Below are 20,497 nucleotides of genomic sequence, written 5' to 3' on the forward strand. Positions count from 1 at the left end.
ATATCCCAGAAAAACTGGCATGCAACTTCCTGGCATGGTCATCTATAGATTTTCTAAAAAAACAGACACGAGCAAGAAGCATTTTTTGCCCTTCACACATGCACACCAACAATAGGAGAGATAACCGAAAGCACTTCAACTGGCATGCATGAAATCCGTGGTCTTGGAAGTGGTGGGGGATTCCATCTGTATCCTCCTTCCTGCCCCTGACCCAGAGCAAATGTAGAGGCCAGCCGTGAGTTCCAGCAACTGCTAATTCAGACGTTTCATCTCTCTCCCAGCCTTCCCCTTCACTGGCTCCAATTCAGCTGGGAATTTTATTTGGCTCCTTTTTCGTAACTGTTGAAGCACTTAAGGATGACTTTAGAAGTCTAGGGTAATTTGGAAACTGCAATAAAAACACTCTGCCTACAAATATGCAGCTCCTTGATCCTGTCCCCCTCGCCTGCCTGCAGTAAGGTCTGAAACAAATTATACACAAGGGGATGTAACATACCAATGAAACCCAACGCCTAGGTCTAGCACCCCTCTGACGCAGCAGCTTGATCGGGGGTTTTTTGTTCACACAGATGCAGAGAAAGGAAGAGAACTCTAAAAACACAGGATGGAGGTGAGCAACAGAAGATGTATTTGGTCTAGAAATATGCAGTTGGCTGCAAATCTACAAACCACTTAACTCTACTTATTCCTTTGAACAGTTCTGAAAGAACTCATTAACTAGCCCTACTTATTGTTAACGGAGCATTCTGAGTGTATTCCAAGCAAGCAAGAGAAATGTGCGGAATTCAGCAAAGGGCGTGGAATTCAGAAGCTTTACAAATCTCAGATTTCACTTTTAACCAAAAGAAAAAAGTGGTTGGCGGGGTGTTGTTTTGGCTGAAAACACAGACGCAAAACTGTGGGTCCCATGGTCTGATAAAATCTCCTGAGGAGAAGGGAGAGAAAGCCTTAAGAGGATGTCTAGTAGCCAAGGTACACTGCATTGCTCTTCCCTGCATCCAGCAAAACATATTTTCAAAGTAAGAAAATCTATGCAAATATTACATTTGTGTAATTTATACCGGTTTCAGAACTCAGAATTTTGCACTGAGGCAGAACATACTGTATACTAAGAAGGGGTTTTTTTGGGGGGTATGGGGGAGTTAAGTGATGCTTTTCCTTGTCAATACTTGATTTATCGATCTATTGTAGGCTGGGTGGCACCCGTAACACATTTACCACATTATAAATGTTTAAAAGCAGCAGTAAAATATTTATTTTAGCATCAAGGATATTTTTGTATTTCCTCTCTGGAAAAAAGCTATATGGGTGGTTTTTAAAAATCTACTTGCTTAAGACCTGGGAGATTGGAAGATCCAGCACAGACTCTAAATCCACAGTGATCAATGCTGCAGTCCAGTGCACACTTACTTGAGAGTAAGTCCCATCCATAGGATCAGGTTGGCAGTGTGCCTAATTCTGCATTTAACTGTAGCCTTCCTACTGGGCCTTGAGCCAAAGTTCATTGTCCTGATAGGCAAATCTAGTCAAGTTTAATGGTCTTGCAGAGTTTTCAGAGCATCCTTGTCTTCACTCTGAAGCAATAAGGGGGTGGGGTGGGGTGTTGAGCGGTATCAACCCCTGAAACTTTCGCACACAAGTCTAGACTAAAAGGCTCTTACATAGCCCAAAATGAGAAGCGGAGACGTTTGTAACCCGTATAAACGAAGCATCCGAGATCTGGTGTATTTTTTAAAAAAGAGGAAATACCCAACAGCAACTTTTAGCTTCAGCTTTTCGTTTACCCATTCCCGCGAGAAGGAAAGGCGCGAGTAATTAAGCAATAGACTTGAATCACTTATAGCGCTGCCAAGACCAAACCACAAAGCAAAACAGTTGGCGTAAACCATTAGGCGATTAACAGCTCAGGAGGAAGAAATAGTTTCTGGGCTATGGAAAGAGATGTTTTGTTTTGTTCTCTTAAACATACACAGCCAGAAGGTACGTTTAATCGCTCTGCGAAACTGACAAGACTCGACAATACCTTCCCAGTTCCTGCCCGAGACCTGACGCTCAACAGAAGCGCACAGGCAGCAGAAGCGCCTGCTCAACGGATGCTTTTAAATATATATAAATATACCCCCACCCCAATATACACACAGGCGGTGCTAATGCAACCGACAATCTCTCGCTTCTGTAGCAGCCAGCCAACGTGAGCGAGCTTGTTCGTTGCTCTTCTCGCTGCCTACCTGCATACATGCACGCGCACGCTCTCTTCTCCAGCGCTCCACTCGTGAGCGCGTCTGCTCCTCGGCCGGTGCGCACCCAGGAGGCATTTAAAGCAGCGAGCTCGAAGGAGGACGCGGCTTCTGTCCGGGGTGTGTTTTCTGAGCTTCCAGCGCCACCTGCCGGGCAGAAGCAGCAACGCAGCTACTCGCCCCCCAAAGAACCCGAGCGGAGCCAAAGCATTATAAGGAGATATATTCCCAGCGCCCCCAACCCGCCCCGGCCGCTCCTTCCAGACTGGAGTTCCCACCACCAACACCCTTCTAAAACGTTTCTCTTTTTAGTTTGGCCAAAACGCTGATCCGATCGCTTAGCAACAGTTTCGCTGACTTTTCTGCTTTCCACTGCACAATTTATGAGCTGCCTTTCTTGAGTTGGCAGCAGCCACGAAACGCCGCCGCTCTGAATTTATTTCAGTTTATTTGCAGTCACCCGGACCTTGAGAAAAAAGAAGCAGCAGAAGCAGATCTCTTTCAGACGCGTCGATCCCCGGCCAGAGAATCATTTCGCACACAATGAAAACAAAACGCAATCTTGCACACACAAAAACTCGAGTCCAAACCTGCAAACGTGAGCGATTGCCCCCACAACAAAACTACCAACTGGAAAGGAGAAACTTACATATAAGGAGCTGTTACACAGCCAGAGAAGGCGCGGTATGAGGGCGAGAGAGAGAGACAGAGAGGCAGAGAAAGAGCTTCCGACGCCCAGCCAGTGTGAAGCAGTTGCGACCAGGGATTTCCCTTGCCCACGTCGAGGGGGATTCCTTGCCCACCCCCAACTCCCACTCAGCTTGATAAAAATGGGGCGCAGGAACTAAAGATCCCCAGGGACAAACGGTGCGCGCCTTTCTTTTTAAACGCCACTATTCTAAGCAATCGCCAACGGAATGAAAAAGGCAGCAAACCAGTAACTATTTGCGTGTGCAGCCTTTTCAGAGCCCAGAACTGCAGAAGCAAGAGCTGATGAGAAGCCGTCGGATGCCACGCTCGTCTTTGATTCCCTCCCTCCTGAATCATCTGCCCTTTAGGGGGAAAGCTGACCGGAGACCCTCGACGACCTCCTGCCATCAAATCCGAGGACATCGCCCCCCGCGCGCGCGCCCTATAAAATCCACGCTTCCACCGCAGGGAGCCCGCGCGCTCTGGCTCGCCCCCCGCGCCTCCAGCCCCGGCGCACCAGCAGCGCCTCTCGCCTGGGGCGCCTTCGCGCGCGGGCTGCTGCTGCTGCAAGGGCTCGGCCGGCACGAGGCGAGAAAGGGCTCCCTCTCCGCCGCGCGCGCACAGACCTGGGCTGGCGGGGAGGGCGGCGGCGACGGAGCCGGCGGCAGCAGCGGAGGGAAAAGGTCCTGGGCACCTTGAGGCAGGGCGCGGCCAGAGGCAGGAGCGGTGGCGGCGTCGAGAGGAGCGGCGGCTGCTGGGCTGCGAGGGGTCGCTCCGTCCGGCAAGCCTCGCCTTCTCCGAGTGGGAAGAGCCTCTCGCCAAGCGCGCTCCTTAAGAGAGGGCTGCTCCCAACTCCGCGCTCCCCTCTCGTAAGCGGTTACGAAACGGCGGCGGGAAAAGGTGGACGGCTGCCACGGGATGAGCTAGGCGCTCCTCTCCTCTCCCCTCTCCTCGCTAGTAGGGAAGAGCGAGCAGCGCCCGCTCGCCTGCTTGGAAAGGGGCGCATACCTCGCCGCATTCCTGAGGCATGAGGAGTCCCGCGCGAGCGCAGCCGCAGCCCCCACCGCGGAAGGGCTCGCGGGAGGGGGGCAAGGAGGGGGAGGCAGGCAGGCAGGCGCGGGGGGCGGGGGCGGGGAGGGGGCAGCGGCCGCCCAGCCAAGAACACACGTAGCTGCTGCTGCTCTCTGGGCTCCTCCGCGCCCCAGCCAAGCAGCAGCAGCCGCGAGGCAGTGGCTTCTGGCTGAGGCGGGGGCCGGATGGGAGCCCAGGACAGCGAAGCAGCCAGCCGCTGGGGACCTCCGGCGCTTAGCTCGCACCCGGGAGGCTGGCGGGGGGGGAGGGGATGTCCCTGAATCCACAAGAGGAAAGATGTGGTCTTCACTGAGAGAAGTTTGAAGTGGAAATGCTTGCGGGAAATTGAAGTGACCCTGAATTTCTTGGGAGCATTTATTATTATTATTATTTTGCGCGAGGGGATTATTTCGTGTGTGGAGATCACGCATTCGGGAGTCAAGGGGTGTGAGACACGCGCCTTTCTAGAAAGTCCAAAGTCTCCTTGGGCATTCAAAAGTTCTGCAAACTCGCGGGTGCGAAATTGAGTGAAAAGCAGTCATCTGCACTTGGTGAGCGGGCCGTCCCAAGCGCACAGGATTGCATTCCCTGCTATCGGGGAGAGAGGGGGACAAAACCCTCACACGACTCGAGTGTGAAATTTGCTGGGAACCCGGAGCATGCTGTTCTCAGGCGGGGAAATGAAACGTTGAGGGACGCCCTGAGGAGAGACCAAAACGCAGGGGGTTTTCTCATCTCCGGTTTTGACGCCGCCCTCTTTCACACGTTGCTCACCCATTTCTAACCAGTGTATACTAATCCTTCTACTGCAAGGTCGCCCTGCACTCACCCACCCTTGAAGTCATCACCTATAAAAAATAAAGAAACACAACTCAGGAAGCGGCTGCCCAGTGCATTTCTTTGGCTGAAACTGGCGCGCTGCAGCTGAAGTACTTGGATTCCTGTCGACTCGCAAGTCCCACTGGGGAGGGAGCGGGGCTTCCACCCGACTTAAATCTTCATTTAGTTTAGTTTGAGGCGGAAGGAGAAGGAAGGAGTAGCAGGAATGCAACGTCCAAGTTTGACCAGCCATCATTTCCTCAGACCCTGGAATGTGGCGCCTCGCCTCCCGCGCCTTTCCTCGGAGGGAGAGCGCGCTTCTGCTCGCCGGCACGTGGGCCGGCCGGGCAGCCCGCGATTTTGGGCGGGAAAGGCGGGACAGAGCCTGACGAGAGGAGCTGCGCGAAGCCCGACATTCGTGGAAGTTGGGGGGGGGGGGAAGCCTTCCGAGAGCGCTTCCAGTCATCAGCTCAGCAAAGCACACTGGGCAACCCAGTCAGATGGGCGGGGTACAAATAATAAAAACACTACTACTACTTGACAGCCCTTCGTGCGATTTTTACAGCCCATTCGGGGAAGGGGGTCTTTCCTTCCACAGCAAAGCATTAGAAAAACCAAAAAAGTCTCGTCCTCAAAAAAAAGGTGCCTCAGACCGAATCAGTCCGTCTGGTTCAGTATTGCGTCCACTAACTGGCAGCTGCTCTCTGTGGGTTCCGACAGGGGACATTTCCCAGGCCGACCTGGAAATGCTGGGGATTGAATCTGGGTCCTGCAGAACAGATGCTCTGCCGCTGAGCTACGACCCGTCCGCATTGTGAAGCCTCCAGGGGGGCGGCCTGTGCGCGAGAGCGCGGCCGAAACTGGGTCTTTGACCCGGGTGAAATAAAGCCTAGTTTGGCCCCTGCCCAAAGTATCCCTAGACATATACAATGTGCCACTGAAAGGAAAGGTTGAAGAGAGAAGAAAGGTTGCCACTGTGTCTCCCTGCTAGAACAATGCAGTGAGAAAGGAAGAGCCGAAGCGAGTCGAGCGGCGCTTTGGGAACTCCGTGGCTTCCGCCCGCTTGTGCCCTAGGATTTATCCCCGGAGAGGCAACGGGGAAAGTGGACTGTATCCACCACCTCCTATTTCCACCAAGAGGACGCCTAGGCAGGACCCAGCGGCCTGCGGTTAGGCTGCTCCACTGAAGAACCTTTAACGCAGCCGCTCTTCGCTTTCGGGGTAGAAAAGCCATGATTAGGACCGCACGGGAAGAGGGAGCGCCAGCAATTGCCTCGTCGGCCCGTGAAAAAACCAAAGTGAACAGCTATGCTTTTTGAGAACGCTGCAGAACAGTCATCTACAAGCTCGTCTACGGGCCTGTGCCTTCTCTGAAGGTCTAGCTCTCCTGGCTTTTTTCAGACTGCGAGCTGAGGGCTCAGCCTGACTGAGACCTGCTCCCTGCTCATAGAAAACGAGGGCGCAAGGGAGCGGGGAACACTAGACCACTTCTCCCGGGCCTCTAGCGTTCTGTGTGCAGGGATCCATCCATTGACTTGATGATGGACAAGCATTCCATCAGTTAGGCCTCCACCTGGTGCAGCCCAGACACGGGTCTACCGCCTCAGCCCTGGAAAGATGGGAAATGCACGCGTTTATCTTCCTCACGCTCCTTAGGCTAAAAACAGAGAAGCGCAAGAGCCCAGCAAAGGGTGTCGCTCCGCACAGCGGCAGATCCATTCCACACCATATAGTTAAAGCACATTCGATGCACGTGTGAGGCGCATGACCTCGCCCCCAAAACAATCATGGAAGCGCTTTCAATGTATGGCGCGCATTTGCACTAAATCCCATAGGAGAAGGGGTGTTTATAATCCTCGCAACACTGCCGAAAAAATTGAAATAATCCCCTTCCGTGAGACACAGGCGCAACTCATCTTGGCCAAGCTCGTGTCCAGAATCTACCCGGGAAGCGAAAGAATTCTGTATGTCTCTGGTGGCGCAGCGCACATCTCAGAATAAGTCCACCTTGATGCGCGGGCCGAGTCCTGAACCGCAACGTGCATCCAGCTACAGAAAAGGGAAAGTGGGCGAGAAAGGGAAAGAGATCCTGGAAGAAAAACGATAGGTGGACAGCCAGGCACTCCGAAGCTCTCCCTCAAAGGCTCTGACGCACAGCAGCATCTCACCTCGCGGTGCTGCTGCCCTTTGCCTACCTATAGCCAGTCGCTTTTGAATTATGGTGCTGGAGGAGACTCTTGAGAGTCCCATGGACTGCAAGAAGATCAAACCTCTCCATTCTGAAGGAAATCAGCCCTGAGTGCTCACTGGAAGGACAGATCCCGAAGCTGAGGCTCCAATACTTTGGCCGCCTCGTGAGAAGAGAAGACTCCCTGGAAAAGACCCTGAAGTTGGGAAAGATGGAGGGCACAAGGAGAAGGGGACGACAGAGGACGAGATGGTTGGACAGTGATCTCGAAGCTACCAGCATGAGTCTGACCAAACTGCAGGAGGCAGTGGAAGACAGGAGTGTCTGGCGTGCTCTGGTCCATGGGGTCACGAAGAGTCGGACACGACTAAACGACTACAAAAGCCAGTCGCGCAGGATGGTGTAGATACGCCTCCCTTGCACCTGGGAGAAACGAGGCCCGTTTCCCGCTACCCTGCCCGTGCTTTCTCTCGGTCCCAACGACGCATCAGGCGAGGCTCCTTCTCCCGAGCCAGTGCCCCCCCCAACCTTACCTGGGTTTGGAAAGAAGACGGGAAGCGCGGGGCGAGCAGGAAAAAGTGGGCCCGGAGGCTCCGCTGCGCGCCTGCCTCCGCCCCCGCGCAGGTGTGCCTTATTCTGATTCCCAGCCCCTCACCCAAGCGCCGGGCCGCGTCGCAGTACTACAGGCGGCGCCGAGGCGAGGAGGCGCAGCATCAAAAAAGACGCCTTTCTTCGCGCCCCCCGCGGCATTCAGGAGCGACCCGTCGGAAGCGCCTGCAAGTCGGGCGGACCCGGGAGAGAGGGGTGCAGGAGGGGGAAAGAGGGGAAGAAACGCAAAAAGAGGGGAGCCCGGGCCGAGCAAGCCTCGTCTCCTGGCGCAGACTCCCCGATCCTTCCGACTCCCGCCTGGACATTCAAAGCAACCACGTACGCGCTGCTCGCCGCCCTCGGTCCTTTGCTCCGCGCGGGTTAAGGCTCAAGATTATCTCCAGTATTGCTGCTGCTGCATCTGCTGCGCCCACCGCGCTCTGCTGGCCGAGGGAAAGCTAAGCCGCCCTTCCGAGATCGAGAGGTCCCAGCTGCCCAGAACTGCCACATCCAGAGAGCTCCCACTCAGGCACCAGAAATGGGCTTCCTTTTTGCCAGGGACCGTTTAGAAGGGCTTCCCTTTAACCCTCCTCTGCGCGGAATTCTGCGTAGGAGGGGAAAAGCGGAGCAAGGTCCATTTGTTGTCCAATAGCCCTCCCTAGTGGCCACTGTTGTTATTACAATCAACAGGAAATCTTGCCGTATCCATTCAGCTTTCCATCTGGCAATAACGGGTTGCTAACAGCTAGGTTGGGACGCGGGGGTCGCTGTGGTCTAAACCACAGAGCCTAGGACTTGCCGATCAGAAGGTCGGCGGTTCGAATCCCCGCAACGGGGTGAGCTCCCGTTGCTCAGTCCCTGCTCCTGCCAACCTAGCAGTTCGAAAGCACGTCAAAGTGAAGTAGATAAATAGGTACCTCTTCAGTGGGAAGGTAAATGGTGTTTCTGTGCGCTGCTCTGGTTTGCCAGAAGTGGTTTAGTCATGCTGGCCACATGACCTGGAAGCTGTACGCCGGCTCCCTTGGCCAATAAAGTGAGATGAGCGCTGCAACCCCAGAGTCGGCCACGACTGGACCTAATGGTCAGGGGTCCCTTTGCCTTTACCTAACAGCTAGGTTTGGGGTGCTGTTGCCTGGCGCAACAGCATCAAAGCTGCATTTCCTTCCGCCACCCCCCTCACTACACGGCAAGAACTTAAAGAAAAGTCTCCAAGTTAACGGGGGTAGAATTGGATGACATTGACACGTACCATAGACTCCTGTGAGGGCATGAACTATCATGCCAAATCTCAGGATGGTTGCAGTACAATGCAGTACACCTACATTGGCAGCTTTTACAGCTTGGGGGGGGGTGTAAAAAAACACCATATAGGTTGTCACACTATATTCCTAACTATATTACTGAGGGCATCGACTTAGTAGAATGATGTTTTTGTTTGGAACAGATTGGAGCCCCTAAGGCAGTTGGTGTCTTGTGTGCCTCTTTCCGGCAACTCCTGCAGCCAAGCTGGTGCCAAATGTATAATTCTGCTTTCCTTTGAACCACATTGGCAAGGCCAAGGGGGTGGGATGGGTCTCATTGTCTGCTTTGACTTCACCTCCAGAAGTGCACTCCATTGTCTCTTGAGACAGATGGATGCCAACAAGCTACTGATTCAAGAGCCTGTGCTCCAGGGGACGCCCCCCCCAAAAAATATATTGCCTACCTCATTATTCCCAACAGCCTAGATATCTATTTGCAAGGCAACCTGAGTTATTTCGTTGACCTGGAATCTATCAGATCATATATCCATCATGGGGACTTAGACTGTCCCAACATCGGAACCTTCTGAGCTTGCTCCAACAATTTTGAGCTTACCCAAAGACGTACTAATTAGGGGTCAGCAAACTTTTTCAGCAGGGAGCCGGTCCAATGTCCCTCACACCTTGGGGGGGGGTTATATTTTTTTTGGGGGGGGAATGAACAAATTCCTATGCCCCACAAATAACCCAGAGATGCATTTTAAATAAAAGAGCCCATTCTACTCATGTAAAAAGGCGCTGATTCCTGGACCATCCGTGGGCCGGATTTAGAAGGTGATTGGGCCGGATCTGGCCCCTGGGCCTTAGTTTGTCTACCCATGAATTAGCCCATGGACCCACCAAGCCTCCCTGTTTGGCTGTCAACTGATTGGTGGTGCCTGCAAAGCCCTGTGGGAAATGACTTCACAAGACTTGACCATCACCTGATTGTCAATCGTTGCAAAGCCCTTTGCAAAGCACTCTGCAGACTACCTGGCTGCTCTGTAGTCATTCCTATACTTGCCATTGCTATGATTTACCAACACCATGCTTTATGGGTGGTTCGCACAACTATTCTCCCCACCCACCCAAGTCAACCCAAGAAAATTACTTCAGTGCATTTCTGTGTGCTGAACCAGTCTTCAGAATGCTTAAAATACCTTGTCTAGATCACTGTGCAATGTGTCACAATCTGAAGATACATTGATAACCATGGGTGGACACACGTAGATCTGCATTGCACAACCACGCACAGGCCTTTAGCCTGAAATAAACCAGCATGTTAATCCCAAAGCATTGATGGTTGCTTTGGACATTATTAGTTGGGAGAAGGAAGCAGCACTCTTAAGTGAGGAAAGAGCTTCAGAAAGAAAGAAAAGACTGTGATAGTCTGACTACATTTCAGGAGTCTTAAAGCACAGGGATCTAGGTACCTTCTCAAACATGTGTTTCTGATATGCAGCATTTGAATGGATTTTCCCAGGCTATTAAAAGAACAAATGAATGAACCATATTGCCATGCTTGCCTAAGATCTACACCACACTGTTTCACAAGAGGCATGTTCAGGGTGAAAGTTAATATGATTTATAAATGACTCAAAAGCACTTCAAACTTCCAATTTTTTCACTTTCATGATAAGGAAAAATCACAACTTTTTAGCTGCTTATGTTTCTCTGTAAAACACTGCATACATTGGCAGTGCTAAGTAAACATTGATATGTACCTAATACAAAAAATTATTTCAGAGGACTTTGTTTAGACTTTCAATTGGGTCTGTCCCAAGTAGGTAGCATCAACTAAACCCATCAGTCAGCAAAGCCCTCACCTGAGTATAGCTGCCTTGTTGCATGAGTAAAAGTGAGGAACAGAAACTTCTGAATATGCTGTGTATTTTACCAGGCTGTTACTGTGTGTTTGCTGTTAATCCCAAACTCGGCCTTTCTATGTATGTTCTAGGAGCCCATCATTATCCTGGGTTTTCATTTCCCACATCCTTTAGCCACTTGACCAGGTAAACCCACCTGTGGCTATTTTAGCACAATCAAATGTGCAACGAAGGCTATTTGTAGCAAAACGTTGGTTTTTTGCATTTAATATGCTGAAATTCTAGTCTAATGAAACATATTTGACGTTACTGAAAACTATTTTGTTCTGTTTACTGTGTGCCTACGTGCTGAGTACACAATGTGCTATTCAGAAGGCATTCCTGAAATGCGCAAACATTTACCAGCATATTCTGGTCTGCCTGAATTTTGGATAATGATGTTAGTTTGCAATCTTAATCCACCTATGCAGAAGTCATTTGCTTAAACTCTATGCGTCTTACTTCCAAATAAATGCATTTATAAAGTATTGTAAGATTCTCTAGGAAGGAACATGTGGCTCCAACATTTTTCTTCTTATTCAGTAAACAAGACAGGCAGAGAACTTTTATCTAGATGTAACATCTAACATATCCACATGCTTAATTTTCTATTTTGATAAACTTAAAAGAATGTTTTTCTTCACGGAGGAAAAAGCCTCTGGAATTGAATCCAGTGAAAGATAGTTATTCTCACAGCATCTTTTCCAATGTTTCTTAAAAACTTTTTTCAGGGTGACATGTGCAAGTTGGCCGTGTAGCTTGGAACCACGGGTATTTTCTCATCTGTCAGGCCTGAGCAATGTGTGATCTCCCCTATGGAGCAGAATGTAGCCAGGGGCAGTGTCCAGCAGCTGATCAGGAGCTCGATAAGCCTTCTGTTTGTGATTCCTGCCTGGAACGACAAAAACAGGGGTGGGGGGAGGATTGTTCCTGGCAGGCCACCGTCCATGATGAGTGGAGTGTTTGGCTTGGCAGGCCAACATATAGGCATGCCAATTAGGAATATTCACACCGACACAAATTCTGTGCCTTCTCATAGTGGAATACCAGGGGAGGCTGGTCTCCTAGAGAGCAAACAGAGCACTGCTGCACCTCAGTTTCCCCACAGCCAGCTCCCACTGGCCTGCCTTCTTGCAAGATGCCCAGAGAGTGGCAGTGACTGTCAGCTCCTTCCTCCTCCTCATTGTCTTTATAGAACTCAACAATGAGGAAGATGGGGACAAAAGTAAAATTAGCTGAATCTACCTGCCATTGTCTTTGGCTTTAAACTTACTACTGCTTTCCTTGTCTTCCACCCTACCAGTCCCAGTCTGGTGGGAAGTGTCCTCCTGATCGTGGTTTTTCCTCCCCCCTGATCCAAGTTTACTATGATTTTGTAGGTGATGTCCTGGAAAGGTGTAGCATGTTATGTGATCACAAACTTTTTATCACTCTACGTATCCCAGACAAGGAGAGAAGCCCACCTTTTCCATGGCTGCCATGTTCAGGTCTTTTTAATTGACACTTTCCAGACACTTTCTTGCAATACAAAAAAGGAATGAAACAAACTATGCTTTTTGGTGCTTTTTTTTTAGCAGCTTAAAAAAGCAATCAGGACAACTGCATCATGGGCCATTTAGATATTTACATTTTATTCCTATAAGGCAGGGGTAGCCAACTCCCAAGAGACTGTGATCTACTTGCAGAGTTAAAAACTGACAGTGATTTACCCCCTTTTTGTGGGTTCAGGTCAAAGTTGTTGAGCTTCTTTTTATGGGCTGCAGGGCTAAAATGTTTAGCTTTTTTTACGGGAGCCAAAGTTATTGGGCTTCTTTAGAGGGAGCCAGTGATCTACCACAGACGTCCAGTGATCTACCGGTAGATCATGATCTACCTGTTGGACGTGCCTGCTATAAGGTGTCAGCACTCTTTACCCTATTTGCATAAAATAACCAATGCGAATTGATGATGATGATGTATTACTTATGTCCCACCCATCTGATTGAGTTGCCCTAACCACTCTGGGCGACTTCCAATGGAATACAAAAACATAATGAAACATCAGACATTAAAAACTTCCAGATAGAGGGCTGCCTTCTGGTCTCCTGAATGTCATATAGCTGTTTGTCTCTTTGACATCTGATGGGAGAGTGTTCCACAGGGAGGGTGCCACTGCCGAAAAGGCCCTCTGCCTGGTTCCCTGTAGCTTTGTTTCTCACAGTGAGGGAACTGCCAGAAGGCCCTCAGCGCTGGATCTCAGTGCCCGGGCTGAACGATGGGGGTGGAGATGCTCCTTCAGATATACATGCTGAATAATGAAGTTCAAACTTCCAGCATTAGCCTAATCTTTTAAACAGGATGCTGGAACACTAACAGACTAACAGTCATGGGGGTTGTAGATGTTCTCTCTTCTTTTTCTTTTAAAGTGGAAAATTATTTCCCTTAGTGACAATTTATTATACCATTCTGGCTTTTTAATCTGATCTTTCCTTTACATAATGCTCTGAAAGGAATACGCCAACGTACTAATAAATCAAAAGCCTGGGAAACAAAACATGGCAAAACAGTTCCACTAATAGAAAAGACAATGTTCATGAATACTTACTTGTCTGTAGGTGAACATTTGTTTTCATGTAATTAAATAACTTGCATTGGCTCTGACTTACCTTTCTGAATCTTCTAAAATGAACACAATGGTTTAAGAAAATAGGCTTAAATTTTAAAGTTGGATGTATGTGTCAATGAAACACACAGTTAACACTTAATTAACTTCGCAGCATGCCCAGAATGAAAAATGTATGAAAATCTATATAAAGCTCTTTTACAAAATCAGTTTGCCTAGAAGGTTTGCCAGTTACTTCAGACTTTGGCTTCAATCCTTTACTCACTTACCTAGAACCAAGTCCGATTCAACTCAGTGGTGCTTCCTTACTTATTCAGTGCAATTACCTTAGGAATTTGTTTTCCATCATTTAGCTACCTATAGTTGGAAAGTCATTTTGGATAAACACACTGGACCTGAGCTGCATTTAAGGCCGTGCAAGTGGTTTCCCCAAACACGGCACTGAGTGAAGGGGGCACAAAATTGAGAAGATCCATCATTGGGCAGGGTACAAATAAGCAATCTATTATTATTATTATTATTATTATTATTATTATTATTATTATTATTTCAGCCCTCTGGAGCTGCTATGGGTGCATGTGCAGAGACGGTTTTAGGGTAGTGCATCCGGTTCGGCCGCATTGGGTGCTGCGCTGCAGGGGGTGCCACAAAAATGCTGTAGAACAAAGCAAGAGAGGCAGGGGGCATATAATTTTAGCATTGTGTTGGGCACTGTTAAAATGTGAGAGCACCATGGGCGGAGGGTGGAGTTCCATTGCCCAAGCAGAAGTTATTTCCCTCACACAATTTCACTGAATGCAACCCATGCTATTTTTCCACTGAAGCTGAACAGAACACCATGGATGCAGATCCTGGTTTGCTCTCCTTCTCCCCACCCCACCCCACCCCCCGCCACCTCCCACTTAAGTAAGACCAGCAACTTGCTCTGCATTAAATTACGTTTAAGTTTGGAACCTCCTGGAGAATGGGTTCGTCAACACGGCATGCTGCCTAGAGAACCTCCGTTATCGTAGTGCCAACATTCACGCACATGCTCTAGCTAACGTGTCCTTGGTTTTCCAAAATGGTTCCACTTAATAGTGCAGTGCTGCTACCCCTGCCTTCACCACCATGAAATGTAATCTGTGGTGCGTCTGGATGGGTTGTGGTCTCTAGCCAAGGAAAGAGATGGTGGAGGGATCCAGGCTGGGGGGAATCTTGAACAGAGGTCTGGGGGACAAATCATATCACCCCAAAGCAGCTAAGCGGGTCAACACAAAAGGGAAGAGGCCAAAGGGGCTCACCTCTCCTTTCCTGGAATTTGAGAACTGCAGCAGCAGCTGCTGCTTTTGGGGGGGGGGGTTGGGGACAAGATATAGTGGTACCTTGGGTTACAAACACCTCAGGTTACAAACACTTTGGGTTACAGACTCCGCTAACCCGGAAGTAGTACGTTGGGTTAAGAACTTTACCTCAGGATGAGAACAGAAATCATGCGGCGGTAGCACAGGAGGCCCCATTAGCTAAAGTGGTGCTTCAGGTTAAGGACAGTTTCAGGTTAAGAACGGACCTCCGGAACGAATTAAGTTTGTAACCAGAGGTACCATTGTATATCGTTTAAGTACCTTTGCATTTTATGTCAAGAACTCAGGCCAAGCCACCTGGTTCTCCCACCCTGCTGACAGGCCAGTTACACCAGCATAAAGCCCCTATATCCCTGACATCAACACTGGGGAGTATCTCAAGATATACGGCTGCTGGTGGCTTCAAAATCCAAAAGCTCCCCAACCAGCACATTTGGAGCACAGGATGGCATTCTAAGGATGGCTTTGTGAAAGCCTGCTGCCCGGTGAATGGAAGAGTGTGAACTTAGCACACAATAGGGGAGAGCTTTTTATTAATTTAGACACCCAAATATGGCATGAAAGCTTCTAAGCTTACATGCTCGCTGCTGCAACCCTAGCTTTGCTATGTGATTATAGCACCGTGTAAATTTAGGTTCATGATGTCACATTTTTGAAGCCACAAGGGACCTTTCAAATTGGCCAACGGGATGAGCTATGCAGGAGCCATGGAGAGTTGTGCAGCAGTTCCTTCCATCAAAAGCATTAACTTCCCGTTGAGCTAGATTGTATCTTTTATAAAGATAAGAACATCCGTACTATGGAGATGAGATGACTTCAAACAATATTTTGCAGTGTGTCCAATTCATGACATTAAATGAGAGAGAGCACTGAGAAAAATGACAGCCGCCAGCATGGCTCCTCCAATACTCATTTTTTCCATTGAGCACAGATCAGTAAAATATTTTAGTCATGCATTTCCATTTATAAATAAAACAGCTATAGATAAGATGAAATACAAGGTCAATCTTTCCATTTAAAAAAGAGCAACATTTCCAATGCTTAAATTATAACAGGAGGGGCAGAAATCACAACATGAGTCAACTTGACAGGGAAGCATTAGGGAGTTTTAAACAGTTTTGAAAATGAACTTAAATTGGATTGGATCCAGAACAGAGGGACTCCTTCAATATGTATAAGCTCCTGCTGGACAATGGCGAGGGGTAGACAATTAGCTGTTCCTAATCAGCCTTCACATTACCTCCTACACTGCTCTGGAGAGTCTTGCAACCCCCTGGAGCCGCTTTTGGGGATGCACACTGACCTGCTGGAGAAGCTCATTCCCCATCTTCCTCCAGTGGGAGCATCTCATAAATAAAGTTCCACTATAGAAACTCTGTATCTAAGCAATGGCATAGCGTGAGGGAGTCTACAGGGTGGTTGCCCTGGTGCAAAATTGTTAGGGGCAAAAAAATTCAACACCCGGTGCTGCCTCAATACAGCTGTGTGTTCCTGTTGCTGGGCTCCGTTGAAAACAGTTTCTCCATGCAAACCAGGAAGTGACCTCTCCAAACAACGGATCAACTATCTCCGCAGCTGTGAACTCCTGGGTCACGCAGGTGCAGTTAGGCAGCTGAATGCACATGCGTACTCCATCTCTCATGTCCTGTTCCAAGCACTATACCACACTGGAACCACCATTTTGTTTTTGGATGTTGTTTTTAAAAAAGTCACATGCCTTGACTGCTGCTCTTTCTCAGTTTCATACCCTAGAAAAAGTTTGGATTTTCTGAGGCAGGACATGGGAATTAAACACTGCTGTTGCTGTGACAGAAGAAGAAGAAGAAGTCGTCCAATTTTTCACCCTATGGATTTCAGTATCAAACTGGATTTATGGGCTAGGATCCAAAGAACTATGAAACTAGTATGATGAGTCCAAATTGACTTTAAATTTGCTTTTCTCAAAACCTTAACCCTCTCCCCCTGCCACACGGCAAATGGACTTCTGAAACTGACGTGATTTTCAAAAACAGACAATAATGTGACATATGGGGAGGCACAAAAAAGGAAAACATTTTACTGGGCCTTTGTATGAACCTAAGTAGTTCTTTGGATACCGTCCACAACATTCCGAAACTATATATAGCTTTTGTAACATCTGCCTTTTGAGTCACACCTACCTGGATTAGTTGCGGCTATGCAGTGTATGCTCCATTTTCTAATGTGCTCCTAATTATTATGCTTTTTTAAAAGAGTTTCTTAGCTCATTGCACGGAGAGTGACAACTGCTAACAACACGCCAGTCTGTAGTCTGCAGAAGCAGGGGTGGGGAACTGCAGGTGCTGTTGGACTGCAACTCTCCTCAGCCCTAGCCAGCATGGCTGATGGTCAGGGGTGATGGAAGTTGTAATCCAACAGGATCTGGCTGTAATCTTACAGGTTCTCCATCCTAAAGCTCAACGGCTGAAAGAAAGCCTAGAAGGAAAAGAGAATATGTCACAGACATGCATTGCAAATCCTTCTAGCTACAGCACTTTTCAGAAGAATTTTAAGTGCCTGCTTAAGATGGCCTTTGGCGGAAAGTCTTCAAATTAGATGAAATCTTATTATTTTGCTGATACTGGTCTTTGTCCCCCATGACATGCTTGCAGAGAAGCTGGTGAAATGTGGTCTGGATGAGGTAACCGTTAGGATTGAGGGGTCTTAGTAGACCACAAGCTTAACATGAGTCAATAGTGTGATACAGCAGCAAAAAAAAGCTAATGCTATTCTAGGCTGCATCAACAAAAGTATAGTGTCCTGATCAAGGGAAGCAGCAGTACTGCTCTATTCTGCCTTGGTCAGACCACACCTGGAATACCGTGTCCTATTTGGGTGCCACAATTTAAGGATTTTGCCAAGCTGGAGCATGTGCAGAGGAGGATAACCAAGAGTCTGGAAACCAAGTTTTATGAGGAATGGTTGAGGGAGTTGGATATTTTTAGCCTGGAAAAGAGGAGACCAAGATATGATAGCCATCTTCAAACATCTCAAGGGCTGTCACATGGAGCAAGCTTGTTTTCTCCTGCTCCGGAGGATAGGATTCGATCCAATGGCTTCAAGTTACAAGAAAGGAGATTTCGACAGGAAGAACTTTCTGACAGTTAGAGCTGTTCAACAGTGAAATGGGCTCCTGCGGGAGATTATGGAGTCTTCTTCCTTGGAGGTTTTTAAGCAAAGGTTGGATGGCCATTTGTCATGGATGCTTTAGTTCAGATTCCTGCTTTGCAGACAATTGGATTAGACGACTCTCTGGGTCCCTTCAACTTTACATTCTAGGATTTGTGATCCACTGAGTCTTTGGGGTGGGGCAGGCCACACATCTAAATATCATAAATAGTGTTAGTGACACCATTTACTCTTTTGTGCAACCTCTACTTATTCCATACTGAGATATATATTTTTTGTAATGGGAGGGGCATTTTCCACTTCACTTAATATGCTAAGTACACAGTTTTCTCTCTTTTCCCATCACACTAAACCATACAACCATACACCATACAACTAAAGCTGTATTTCTATAGCTTTCACAGTGCAAGAGTTCTTATGTATTTGTGTAAGAATGCAGTCTGTTATACAAGTAAAACTGGATGTACATACCTTAACTCACAACTGCTTGGCATCCATAAAGTTTAAATGACCATGACTTTTGTCTGAGTGAGTTAGCTATACCCATAGATGTTCCACCCATAATTCTTTACTCCTCTATTTCCAACTTCAAACACCCATGCTCCTCGTAAAATTTTTCTCTCTCTGATCACCTTACACATAATCTCTGAACAACCTTGATCTTATTTCACATAAAGAACACGTTCTTACCTGTTTCTTCCTTGTCATCTGGTTTTTGTGTCCTCCAAACATGTTGAGGTTTTAACACACAAGGAGATCTGACCTGACTTGATGTGCTGGCAGATTTGCTCCATCAGCAAAAATAAATAAAATAAATAAATAAAATCCACCAGTGGAATTCCGAAGCTGTGAATATTCAAAACCATATTGCTAAACAACCATTTTTGAACCAAAAACAAAATTCCATGCATCGTAGAGACAAGACAGCACAGCATCTTGTGACGAGACAGTCAAAAGATAACACTTTTCTGAAGAATCAGACAGACCATGGAACTTGAAGAAAGGGAAAACTCAGGTCAGCTGAAACTTTTTTTCCATCTAGTTTCCTAATTTGATTTAAGCAGGTGGTACCCTAACAAGCAATAATAGTCATTTGTGCTGCAACATATTTGCCTGCAATGCCATTCTAGTGTTGCTTCAACATCTCAATTTTAAAAGGTGCACTTTTTATGGTTTAGTCTGATCCACTGCATTCAATGAACTGGGCAGTGCAATCCTATGAATATTTCTACAGAATTAAATCCCGCTGTGCCCAGTGGAGTTTACCTCTAGGTAAGTGCAGAAGAATGCCACCTTAACCCTAACTTACTCACATGAGGAAAGGATAAATGTATTGGGGGAATTTAGTGAAAAAACAAAGGGCCCACCCACACTTTCGTTTGACCCATGCCATCATCATATTCTGTGTCAATCTCTTATGCCAGGTCTGAGAGCTTTCCCCCTCACACTTCTTGCTCCAGTTAAAACCTGATGTTTACCACTGAATTGGGTTTGACAAGATCTCCGCTTCCTAAACTGCTCTGAAAATATGATTCCTCATACTTTCCCTGGAAGTGTTTTTGGAGGCCATCTGATCTCACCTCCTTTATTTGCCGCCTACCCCTCAAGGATCATTTCCAGTTTCTGAGCATTGCACTTCCAGTTCTCAGCGTGGCTGACCTGACCCGCATTCTTGCAGGTTCCATCTTTTTTTCTACATCCCCTTTAGTTTAGTGCTCACATGAAATTATTGATCGTATGATATATGCACAAAACACACCTGCCTATCTTCACAATTTGCTGACTCTCTGCCATGGGTGGGTGGAGCTGAAGGTAGGGATAACACCAAAAGCAGACTACTACTTACAAGAAGAATGACTTGGAAAACATGGGGTTTCAGGGGTCTTTCCCAGAGTAAAACCCGAGGCAAAAATCACCCGGTCCCAGACCAAACTGAAAACAAAGTGAGGAGATGCGGACTTAAAGAAAAAAGTGGGTGGAACCCAAGAGGCTTCTTGAAAAATTGGTGACTTTGAATTTCACTTGTTATTTTTGTTATATGCAAAGGCATACTAATGTCACAAGCAGACAGACAGACAGACAGAAGTACTTTCCTGTTATCAGACCAGAATCTGCTGCCAGCCAGTTTTGGCTGGTCCTGAATTCTAGTATTACGAGAGGGGCAGAAAAACACCTATCAGCATTGGGCTACCAGTTAAAAAGCTGGTGGTCTTTGCTATAGAGACCACCATGGACAAAGATGGCTCCTAAGCTGCATAACTGCTCCTTCAGTTGATATGTACAAGGGGCGTGCACCAACAAGATTTGCTCAATTTATTGCTTTAGGCCCTAATTCAGGGCTTCATTTCCCCCCATTCCATATTAGGAAATCTAAAAATAGCTATAGCTTTCCCCGCCTTTGACAGAAATGGATATATTATGGGCAATTAGGTCCAGGGTTGTTTTTGGTTTGGCTTCATTCGGCTTGGGACAGGGCATCTTTAAAATGTATTTTTTAAAACATAACCACCTATAGCTTTTATAGTGAGAAATAAGTTTTATTGCATGCAAGGGAACTTACTCTCAGGCAGGGGTGCTAACTTGCATGGGGCGGGGGGGAAAGTAAGCTCCCCCCTGCATAATTGCTCACACGACATGGTGCATGGACATCATTTGAATGACAATGCT

The 20,497-nt window shown here is 47.7% G+C and overlaps 1 protein-coding gene across 10 annotated transcripts in view; it reads right to left on the reverse strand.

Moving 5' to 3' along the window:
- Nucleotides 1-7,961, reverse strand: part of COL12A1 (collagen type XII alpha 1 chain) — a 115,381-nt gene extending 107,420 nt beyond the window's left edge. For 5 of the 10 annotated variants that reach the window (XM_053381278.1, XM_053381285.1, XM_053381283.1 and 2 more), the window contains exon 1: nt 3,622-3,908. The gene's annotated coding sequence lies outside the window, so the exon portion shown is untranslated. Of the gene's footprint in view, nt 1-2,228; nt 2,345-2,886; nt 3,295-3,621; nt 3,909-3,935; nt 3,955-7,936 lie in introns of those variants that run through there. The other 5 variants (XM_053381281.1, XM_053381282.1, XM_053381287.1 and 2 more) reach the window with 5 other exon arrangements.
- Between the last annotated feature and the right edge of the window lie 12,536 nt (nt 7,962-20,497).

The sequence above is a fragment of the Podarcis raffonei genome, chromosome 3 (assembly GCF_027172205.1).
Source record: "Podarcis raffonei isolate rPodRaf1 chromosome 3, rPodRaf1.pri, whole genome shotgun sequence".
Lineage (NCBI taxonomy): Eukaryota > Metazoa > Chordata > Lepidosauria > Squamata > Lacertidae > Podarcis > Podarcis raffonei.